At 32.3% G+C, this 12,150-nt stretch overlaps 1 protein-coding gene across 2 annotated transcripts in view; it reads right to left on the reverse strand.

The window, feature by feature from the left end:
* Nucleotides 1–12,150, reverse strand: part of LOC148309401 (uncharacterized) — a 353,264-nt gene that overhangs the window by 2,690 nt on the left and 338,424 nt on the right. The window lies entirely within an intron of this gene.

Below are 12,150 nucleotides of genomic sequence, written 5' to 3' on the forward strand. Positions count from 1 at the left end.
AATAATATATTTATGTTAGAAAAATATGATTAGTATTTATTTACAGTCTAAGTATATGTATACCGACATGCGTTCACCCATAAAAACATGTTTCCAACCCCCTTTATATAAACACCATTAATGATTGCACTTAAACCGCAAAGCTTTTGAGTCGATAACGACACAAAGGGACAAAATACTGTCTTGTGTAATTTCGATATACTCGTAATTGCCCTAATTATTCGTAAACGCGGAGAGAAACTTACTTTCCTTTCATCCTTTTTGAATAATGATTTATCGTTAGCATGCAACGTTATTGGTCGCGGGTTCGTAAAAGCCGAGGGCAAATTACCTTTTTCATAATAATTGCGGCGTCCAGAGCCTACACGAGTGCTAAAAAATCGGGTCGAAAACGAGAATATAATAGAGAATTTTTACATTAACACAAATTACACAGAATAAGAACAATAAAAAGTAATTTCTTACATACTTTGTGAACGAAAGAGTGTTTATTGAGGAATTCGAAATGGTAATATTGAAACTAATTTCTGTGTAAATTTTTTTTTCATATTACACGTTCATTGAGAACATAATATGCTTCGTAAAAAAATGTATATATGGTAATTTTTGAAAGCTGCTGAAATAATATTATTGAAGGAGAAAAAAAGTCACTGTTGCATGGGTGAAATTTATTTGAATTCATATTTTGGATAAATTAACATTTTTTTGTAATGTCACATACAAAATTATGAAACAGCGTATGAAACACACATGAAACGTTCGTTATCCTGCCAGTAGCGGATTCTGTTATGCCCGGAGCGCAGGAGCGTGCAGAGGTTTGGTAATAACTAGGTACACCATACGTACAGCACATGAGTAGATACATATTACGGCAGGATGCTTGTATCAAAATTGGTTGAAGTTGTTCACAATAGGAGTGAGAAAAGAGTGATTTCAGTGAATTTTATATTCATTCACTATAAATTATATTTGATAACTCATTACGATAATTGTGAGAGTTAAGGAGGAACATGGATAAATCGCCACTTCATTTTCTTTGAACCTAGGTTACATTTAACGTAATTTTTTTTTCTTCTTAAAACAGCATTTTTGTATTGAGAAAATAAGTTTTCCTTCAAAATAATTTCATGGTTTTGAAAAGAAAAGAGTTTTTTCACTACATATTAAAAAAAAACAGAAAAAGCTCAATACATATTCCTTAAAAAAATATCGGTCGTGAATTACGTCCGGCTCTCAGCTTCCGGACGCTTAATGAATTCAATTTTTGCGAGTAAGTCCGTAAGCTTGTACGATAGTGTTTTAATTAATCAACGATAACTTTTAAATCGGTAACCTTAATTTGTGATCTTTTAATCGGATCGTAAAATTTTATTTAAAATAATCTATTGTATTTTGAATATTATACATATATTGTAATGCCGATTTTTTCTCTAGGAAATATGTGTAATATTGTACACAGAAGAGTTTAATTTCGAATGCATTCAACAACCGCCCCTTCTTAATAAGATTTTTTTTTACTGCAGAGAATTTTTTATATTTTATATAACTATATGGGAAATAGGATAAGAGGATTACGTTTCGCATTATCCAGTTCAAAACATCTACTTAGTAGGGCGTTTAAGCTCATATTCGCAGTATAACAAAATAACCGGGTTCGTTAAGCCTTGTTCCCGAACACCGACCGGGATGGCTCAGAATGCCCTACTCTGCTCCACGCGCCCAGGTGAGGTGGCACAACTAAGCCGGGCACACTTAACGAGAAAACTTTTGCTATTATTCTCAAACAAGGTGTGTTTGAATAAAGGTATCCCGCTGACACCGTTTTTTCCCGCCCGCATCTTGTCTCGCCGAACTTACCCCAGTAGATTATGCATTAGGAAACTTTGATTAAAGAGGACTCCAAACTTTACCCGCGATGTCGTTTTGCTCCGGGAATTGGAAAGTCGCAACCGCCCGAAGACGGTGGATTGAACGCGTGTCTAAACACAACAATTGGATTGTCTGATATCAAACAATAAACCGACTTAAATAAGGTAAAATATAAAATCAAAGGTCTCTCTACTTGATATGAAACATGTATCATTCTTCCCTTTTTATAAAGGAGATGGAAAAAGGAGTCAGGTGAGGAGTATCAACTGAGTCGAAGCATCTACCGTTTGTATCCAAATGAAGTCTGAGCATCGCAGGGCTTACAACTTGGCATTCGGCAGGCTTAAGCGATCATTTTATACACTTGTGTAACGTTCACCATCCTGCCTATTATTGAAACATGTGTTTGGAATATTTGTAAAGTTTTGCAATTGTGACCGCTGCGCGCTCAAGTACATCGCAAGCCTTACTTTAAAAAACTAAATGTAAAATTAAGTAGCAATTTCTCCTTGTGGGATTTCATTGTAGTTAATTGTTTTGTATTTTTATCACATACTACATTTTTCACCCTACGTCAATTTATATTGTAGGTATGTAAACGAGATTAAGGAAGATGGAAATTTGAATTTTTAGGGCTTACGACCTGGCATTTGACTAGCTAAAGCGATCACTGCGTACACTTGTGCAACGTTCACCATTCTGCCCATTATTGAACATCCATATTGCATTAATTCTTGAAAGCTGTAAATATGCAATAGTCTTAAGGTACTGGTAAGGTTTTCTATACATTTCGATTTTTGTTTGATTCATAGGGTGAATAATCCAATATCCAATATAATAAATAATATTAAAATGATTAAAATCCAATAAATATTTTTCAACGCTGAATAGTAATAATGATAAAAAAAACCTTTTCATGCAACAACTTCTTACTTCGTAGAATTTCCGTAATATTAAAGGAAACCGCCGAGACAATTAAATAAAGCATTCAAGATTTTATGTGCACAAAAACCTACAGCGAAGGGCTCGGCGAACAAAAAAACGGTCTATTAAAAATAATTATCCATGTAAAAGCCAGAAATTTTCGTGAGACGTCGGACTTGGTGATACTTGTGGACGGAGAGGATGTGTGCTTAGTCAATTAGGCATTTCCATTTCACGGAACATTGTTCCTAAATTGACGACATTTCGACGAGAGAAAATTTTAAAAAAATCCGACATTTTATGTAAATTATCTAAGCTCATTTATGTTTATGAACCTTCATTTCACTCACAAACACATACATTATTACACTCAGTCAAATTTAAAAGTCAAGTCGTAAACAATTTAGAGAATTTAGATATGCATATAAATTTTAATTCTGATTAAACATTAATTAATAATTTGCTTTTCCAAAATACATCACCATTATTTTCTATGTCCATATTAAACAAAAAATTCCACCCTTTACCACCCCTCCCCCTCTAGTTATTACCCCTCCCACCTCTTGATATACCTAAATAAATATTTTTCTCGTTAGTTATTGTAATAACCTGTTGATGAAATAAAACATCAGTAGTTTTCGAAACTAGTCGTGTGTAATGAAATAAAACTCATTAATTGATTCGGCAGTCACTTTGTAGTAAAATCTATAAATTTTTAATTAAAATTTTACTTGGTAAATACCACTATTTATTCAAATCTATTGCTGCAGTGTTTCGATGCATTCCGCATCATTTTATCATTATCACGAATACGGTGGTTGAAAATGATGCGGAATGCTTCAAAACACGTGTCATAAAAGGTTTTAAGAAACAGTGGCATTACTAAGTAAAACTTCAATTAAATATGAAACAAAACTCAGTAAAAGGTATTATACAAGAGTTTAATTTTTGAAATTATGAACCTATGAAATAATGAACAATTTTCAAAGTAAAAATTTTAAATAGTGCTGCTAAAACAGCGAAGCTTAGTAAAATATATGAAGAACACAAAGGACCGACAAAACGTGGGCAACCGTTTGATAACATAAATATAATATTTATTTAGCGAAGTTATGAAGCTGATGGAAATGCAGATGTTAATTTTATGAAATCTTCTTAACAGAGGTAGCTCGTAAGCTGTGTTGGCAGTTACCGGTAGTTATGTTTAGGTTACCACTAATTTTCCGACACACTTCCGGTTTCCCATACAATCAAAGCTCAGTGTAAGCTCTGTTTAAAGCTCTGCAAAGTTTATGGAGTTTCAAAGTGTTACAGATTAATTTCATTGAACAAATATACGGAGATATTATTGTATAATCAAATGGATAATCTATGATTTATAACATTGTAAATAATATTATTACTTAGGTACTTTCTCTTTGAACTGCTTACACTCACTGCAGTATAAGTTTCCTCTATTCTTGCTGTTTTGGTTCATCTGCGAAATGCGATCTTTCAGAAGAATGTGCAGAAAAATCAGGTATTATAGATGTTCGAGTGATGAAATAAGGAAATAATTCAAGGCTGAGATAAGAAGCATTATTGATAAAATTAAGAAAGGTGTGTTGAGACATGTGAAACCAATGAGTGAAGAACGGTAAAACAAATTCATGAGATGTAGTAGGGAAAAGGAAAAGAGGTAGACTAAGGAAAACTTAAGATGATCAAGAACTTTAAATACTTGAAAGTGGTCAGGTCATAAGTCGGAATAATCGGCGGGTATGTATGAGGAGATGCATGAATGTGGAAGATTTTTTGCTAAAAATTGATGGTGTTGCGTTTTAATCTATTTTTTACTATTTTATTGAATGTTTTTCGCAGATACTTTGTGGCACATTTTATAAACATTATAAAATAAAATAACTTTGTTTTCAACCCTTTTTTTCTATGCCTTCTGCTGGCGTAGTGGCTGGTTAGTTTTTATATATTAAATACTACTATTTATTAAAAGGCGTTATTTAAATAATTAAAAATATGAAATATTTTGCGTAGTCAAAAAAATTACCTGAAAAAAAAATTATCATTGGATAAATTACATCTTTAATAATAATAATAATAAAACCCTTATCCGCACCCAATGGTGCATAGGGAGTGCATCATATAAACGCAGTGTTATCTTGATCGTTTACACATGATCCAGGGTAGTATTGAATAAATATTACAGTGAAAAAAATCACTTGTATTTATTTTACCCCCCTTGGGAATCGAACCCGGGACCTCCAGAATGGTAGCCGAGCGTGCTGACCATTACACTACGGAGGCGGACATTTTTACATTTGCACATCTTAACATTTCAATTATTAAATGGAAGATATCTGACGAGTGGAGGAAATGTTTGAGTGTAAACGGGTATTAATTTACATAACAATGTCGGAACCTTTGCGCGATCTTGGTTTTTAAATTCATACACGAATGCTGACAAAAAATATTACATACTCAACCTTTGTTATTTGCCGCGAAGCGCTTCAAAATTACTTTTCATTGGAATTTGCGAAATGAAGAATATAAACGTAAGAAATTTTATTATGGTTATTAAAATTACGGAATTTTTATTCAGAAATATCATTCTTGTGTAGTCTGCAAAAATATTTAACATTAAAAGGCTAAATGTTATGATAATCACATCGTAGTTGATCTAATTCTACCTCATTTTTTAACCCTTAGCTGCACCTTATTCATAGTGTTATCTTAATCATTAAATACACAAAGGAAAGGTGATCAGCCCTGCGCTGCAAGTCCAGGGAAATATTAAATATTAATAATAACTGACATTCGGACACTATTAAAGGGGCATTTTTAGCCCGTAATGGTTTTGAAAATTTTAAAGAATGCGTATTTAAATGCCATGATGATTAAATGTAATTATTCCATCAATTAAAAAAAAAATTGAAAATAAAAATTAAAATATTCGTTTCTTCATAATCTCAAAACTCCTCATATAATTCATCGATTGCTTTGAAATTTTGCAAAACCGTTGCATACGTGCATGTTTTTATACAGATATGATAATTGATTTATTAAGCCTTTTTGAACGGTCTTACTTGCATCAAAACACGTGTCACAATAGATTTTTTTAAAACAAAAAGTGGTATTTACGAAGTCAAATTTCAATTAAAAATGGATATATATTACAAAAAAATGACAGACGAATCAAACAAGGAAATTATGATAAATTAAATTATTATGTACTTACTGTATTAAGTGACTTGTATGACTTGTATTATTGTTATAAAATGTCGAAAATCAATATTATTAGTGACGATATTTTGTTTTCCGAGTTCATAATTTTACATAAACGATAAAACATCCGGTAAAGTGGTTTAACGATAAATAAAGTAAGAAGAGCTGAATAAATGGCTTCTTGAAAATAGAGTTCACGCTTCGTATAAAATACGTGATGAAAGGTGCAAAAGTCTTCGACGGGTGAGGCTCTCCATACACATCATTCAGGTTGATGGATAACCCTCTGCACTGCATTGCAACACTTTCGGAAAAACGGATTGAAAACCTATTTTAAAAACGTTCAATCATCATTATGATGTCATCATATCCGAAACAAAAAACACCATGAGAATGTAAGCGAGTGTAAAAATGAAACTCTTTTGATGAAAAATTGTTTATAAAGTAAATGGGAATACATATTTTGTTCAATATCAAAACATTAGGAATAATTGTATATTACATTAGGAATAAAAGTATCTACCGTTTTTATACAATAGAATATTGAAGTCTGAGCATTCCAACGCTTATAATTTGGCGTTTGGCTGGCTTGAGTGATAAATTTATACAATTGTGCAACGTCCACCAATCTGCCTATAGTTGAAAACCATTTATTTAATTCTCGAAATATTTATATACATGCACACTGTTGTTAGATTCCTTGAGTGAATTAGTTGTAAATTTGATAGATGTGGCTGACGTTTGGCTGATGGTCCTGTGATCAGTTGATAATGTAAGGCCTGGAATACTCAGCCATTCATATTCTTTCATATTAACAATACATGCTTCATCTTAGTCGTAACACTTTTATTGTATGTTGATGTATCAAATGATGAAGGATGACTTATCCATTGCCTGCTGAAATAAACAGTAAAAAATTGTAAGGAATTATTTAAAACTGAATTCTATTTTGACCATTTTTTTGTTTGTTTATTCATTTACTTACAGCAAGACACAAGGTTCAGAATAAATAATTTACATCTGGTTTTTAACTGCAAAAGCATTTGATATAATGTATGCGATATCGAACACAAACTTATAAATTGAATGAAAATCTTGATCTACAAAAGCGTTAAACTTTGCTGAAATGTGAAGACGTTCGAGGGCACGAACAAAAGGTGCACCAGGATAGCATAATATATGAGGAAGTGTTATGTGCCCCTGGATGAGGAGAAGTGAACTACCTACATATGTGTGGAAATAAAAGGAAACGGTGGAAACTGCTGACGCGTGTGATTTAGGAAGCCCGGGCGCCGCTGCGCTGTCTGCAAGCTGGGCCATTCATTCTACTGCAATGTACGGACTTTGGACACGTTAACTTCCATTTGTTTCATTTCAAGCTGATCAAGAAACCAGCGTGCGGATGTATGTATAAGATTTGAATAAATAAAAGGGGACAAAATGCAATATACAATAAACGTACACGTTTCCTAAATCCATTTGCTCTTAGCGTAGCAGCGCAGTAACCTTATAAAGAGGGGGCCATAGAATAAATGCGTAAAAAATCGCGCAATAAAAACCATTCTCTCCGAGACGGCTGTCGTATATAAGCTATCGAAGAAAAATGTCTTCCCCTTAGACTGCAGCGGAGAAAGGGTAATAGTAGCACGTTTTATTGTGAAAATATATAATCTGCCAATGAATCAATCTTCGAGACTGTAACAAGGGAAAGGGAGGCAAAGAAACTGCACTCCCGCTGATCTTTTCAGTTAACACCCTCCATTTATTTCGATCTTTCGCAGTTAGTAGAAATAAAGTGGAATGGGATGCATATTAAACCGAAACGTTACGGCTTTCCGAAACATACATTGTACTAGCAATAAAAAAACACATTAAACTAAAGAATAAAAACCATTTGAGGTAGGTTTATAGGTAATTTGCATATTGGCTCTTTAGAATGTGCATGAATATTAAATAAATTGTTGAAAAGGTACCAATGAAGTGAAAATATATAAAAAAAAAGTAAAAAATACACATAAAATAGAAGGAAAACTAAATAACTCTCGAGAGGAAGACTTATACGTCTTAAGTTTACCTAGAAACGCTTGGGCTTTATTTTATCCACTAAATGGCTCGAAACGTACATCCACGAAAGCTTTGCAAATACCAGTATTCATCTGAGCCCGTTATTGTGCAATCTGAACTCAGCTGCACTTTGCAGCACTCAGAAGCGCAAATGTCAGAGTGAAACGTTTCCCTACTATTCCTTCACATTTTTCATCGGATTTTTGTAAAGCGTAGAAGGTGTTTGCCACGAAAAGGCACCGCCCACGCAACGTTTGTTTGCTGAATTTAAATCGAAAAGTGTAGACTGTTTTTCTAGATTATTCCAAGTCATTTCCCGTATATTCGATGATACACGGCAACTGTTATACGCCCAAAGTGGAGATTCGAGTACGTCTGTATCGAGTGAAATATACGTAAGGATGGTTTTGTTTTCATAAAAAAAGGTAAAATTGATTTTTTTCAAACACGAATTTTCTAGATATTCCACTATCAATATATCTCCATTACTTTTGTATCGGTACAATGCTAGAAATACGAAAAATATTATTGTAAGGCTTGCGATTCCGCTGAATATTTCTTAGAGAAAAACGACGAATGAACGAATTCGCTTTGATAATATTTTTCGAATGATAAAGCGCAATAGAAGTAGTATTTATTCGTTCTTACATTTCAACATGAAAATCTTTCATATCCAAACAATTAATTTATTTGTTGTATTGAGTGAGTGGGTCTCCATGGAGTCCGGATGAGATCCAAGATGTCACGATTTGCCCCGAGCATGCTACCGGTACCAGGGGGACAGGACACTACAGTGGTAAGGAGTTTAGCAAAGGTAAACAAAGCGGCAGACTTGTACTTGAACGAGGTATTAATTATCTAGGACAGACGCGGAGCCCATTGTACTTTAGAATGAAGAAGTAACATTTCCGTGTGGCACATGGCGTTATGTGTCGTGATAATAGTGCGATAAGTGATAATGTTTAGACTCGACAGCAAATATACATATATTGTTTATTTCATCACAAACATAATTTTAATTTACAATAATGTGCTCTCACTGAATTTTCCCGTGACGAGAGCACATTTTACAATATTTATTTTAAAAAAAATATATTGAAAGATTTTTTTATGTAATCACATACGACATGACTATGATATGATTTATTTGAGATTTCCATTATCCATTTATATTTAGCTTAAATTCTTAATGAGTTTATGGATACTGGAAGCAGGTTGTACAACATTATTGTAAAATAATATTAAACAACCTGCTTTCGTTTTTTAATTCAGAAGTTATTTTGACCAAAAGAGGTATGTGTTAGATTTTGTCTGATGAGTTTCTGTGTTTTGGATCTTGAAGTTTTACATACGATACATTACTAAGTTAGTCAATTGTTATTTGTATACTTTTCTAGGAGCATAAGTATGTATGTATAATGTTATTCAGACATATTTATAAGTATTTCTTATTTATATATCATAATTATTATTACAAACATAAGTTAAATATATCCGCTGTATAAATTATTGAAACAAGTTTGAGATGAAATCATAAGGATTTATTGAATTGAGACATAAATATTCATGTCCAGTGGAAAGCATATTCATTGCGCTAACTAGCAGTAACTACTAGCAATAAAAGGAATATTATAATATGCAGTTAGTGGTAGATACTATTGAGCATTCATATTTTAATTTTATCGATTTTAAGTTAATTGTAAATAATGCGAAATGATTGTATCGGGGGTTTTATATCTTTAAACCGACCTTCGCGACGTCGTGACGTCTTAAAAATTACAACAGAAGAAAAAAAAGTTCATTCAATATCTGTATGTCAGTTTAACTTACTTAAAGTGTCAAAAGTAAATAATTTTATTTAAATATTAAATAAAATGGACCAAAAACACTAAGTATTGTATAACTATCACTATAACAGTTTATTTTAAAGAAATATCAGGCTATCGAATTACATGATCACTTTTTTAAAATCCCTCGCACCTTTATTTGGTTTTTGTATTCGATCATTTAAAGCTTATCAAGTCAATCATTGCACAAATTAAATCCTGAATATTTGACAATTTAACAACAATACTTTAACTTTTTTAATTGATTCGGCAGTAACTTTGTGGTAATCTATCCGTTTTTAATTTAAGTTTTACTTGGCAAATACCACTATTTCTTAAAACCTATTGTGACACGTTTTTTTATACATCCGGCATCATTATCAAAACCGTATACGGTGTGGAATGCACCGAAACACGTGTCACATAGATTTCAAGAAACAGTGGTATTTACGAAGTAAAACTTAGATTAAAAATAAATAATTCAAGCTTATCTATAATATTTTTAATTTAAAGACTAATAAAATTAAAGTATTTTGAATAAAGCACAAAAAAGGCTTTAAATCATATTTCTTTTACAAATGTCATTTAAAATTTTTCATCATTTAATATAAATGAAAATGTTCCGTTACTTAATATTTTAAGCAATCATATCTGCATAGACAGGCATCTGGCGCGTCTGTTTCATTTCAAATTGACGATTCCCAATTCCAATATTAAAATTCATTAATAATTTTCCACCCTTATAGAATTTATCAGAAAACACAGCCCTTCGTGAAAATAATTGAGCCTCGAGAAAATTTTCGGGGGTTCATCACTTCTGCCCACATTTTCCAGGACTGTAATTTTTAAATTAAATTTTAAGGATTCATAAAAAAATGAAGTAATTCGATAGAAGTTGTTGAGAAAGCGAATTATGTTTTGGAGGAGGTTGTTTATTTTATTTTTTTGTATTCAATTATTCAAAAAGTAAAAGAGACTAAGTAACGAGATAAAAATTGACTTTTCGATTGAGCTACGTTTTCTTGAGCAGGAAATTATTTAATTATAAAAATCAAACAACATGTCATCCCACTAAGTTAATACTAAATCAATGCATTATAAAATTTTACATACCTATATACTTCAAGATTGAAAGAAATCATAAGATACTCGTATGTACAGGGTGGCGCAAAATTTATCACCATTTCGAAAGATGTTCTAATTTAGGCAAATGGCGTCTCACGTCAATTATATTTGACTATTGTGAACTAAACATCTGCAGTATACACAAATGTGTATCAACACTGGCGGCAGCCACTTGGCGGATATCATTTGATAAAAAAATGTAAAGGTCCAAATAAAGATTTCCGTTACTCAAAATCCTTTTTTTTGTATAAGGTAATAAAGTACTTATTTATTTTTTTACAAAAATGTTAATAAAATTAGAATATAACCACTCACCGAGATTTTTACTCAAAACTACACAAAATGTGTAAATGGTGCTATGGTGGTGAAGGGTAGTATTGTTTGCATGCTGTGCTAGTGATTGTCCTGACGAAGAGATGGGTACGTCGTAAAAATCTCGGTGAGTGGTTATATACTAATTTTATTAACATTTTTGTAAAAAAAAAAATAAAAAAATGACTAACCACAAAGTAAATGCTTTAAATATTAATAATATTGAGAATGTAATAAAGTAATTTAAAAACAAAATTGGTTGATTAATTTCGCGCCACCCTAAATCTTTTATATATTGCAGCTGCTTAGTTCACAAGTGTCAAGTATGATGGACGAACGATGCTATTTAAAAAAAAATAACATCTTCAGATAGGGTGGTTAATTTTGCCCCAGCCTGTACGTATTTATACAAAATCAAAATAGTAAAATAATACAATAAAGCAGCAGCTTTCTTGTAGCAATAAAGCACCTTTATAAACACTTGATGATCTATGATCTACGATAAGATGTATCCTAAAGATCAAGTAATAATAACATAATAGTATAATGTAGGAGTTTCCAGTTCGCTGTGGGCGGAAGTGATTATTTATTAACTCTGGAAGCCATCAATTACTAGGAACAATAAAGAAGTGAAATTTATTAGTTAATTGGAAATGGCTTTATTATGGCAAAGTTGGGTCGAGGAGGTCGCCACGAGGTCACGAGACGCGGGAGATCACGACTGGAATACCCTTTTGTTGGTGAGCTATTCGCTCAATGTGAACCGAACAAGATCAATAGAAATTGTTTACAGAAGCTGGCTTCGACTTGT

This window comes from Brachycentrus maculatus, unplaced genomic scaffold, assembly GCF_059751285.1.
Source record: "Brachycentrus maculatus isolate JH-2025_06_01 unplaced genomic scaffold, ASM5975128v1 h1tg000125l, whole genome shotgun sequence".
Lineage (NCBI taxonomy): Eukaryota > Metazoa > Arthropoda > Insecta > Trichoptera > Brachycentridae > Brachycentrus > Brachycentrus maculatus.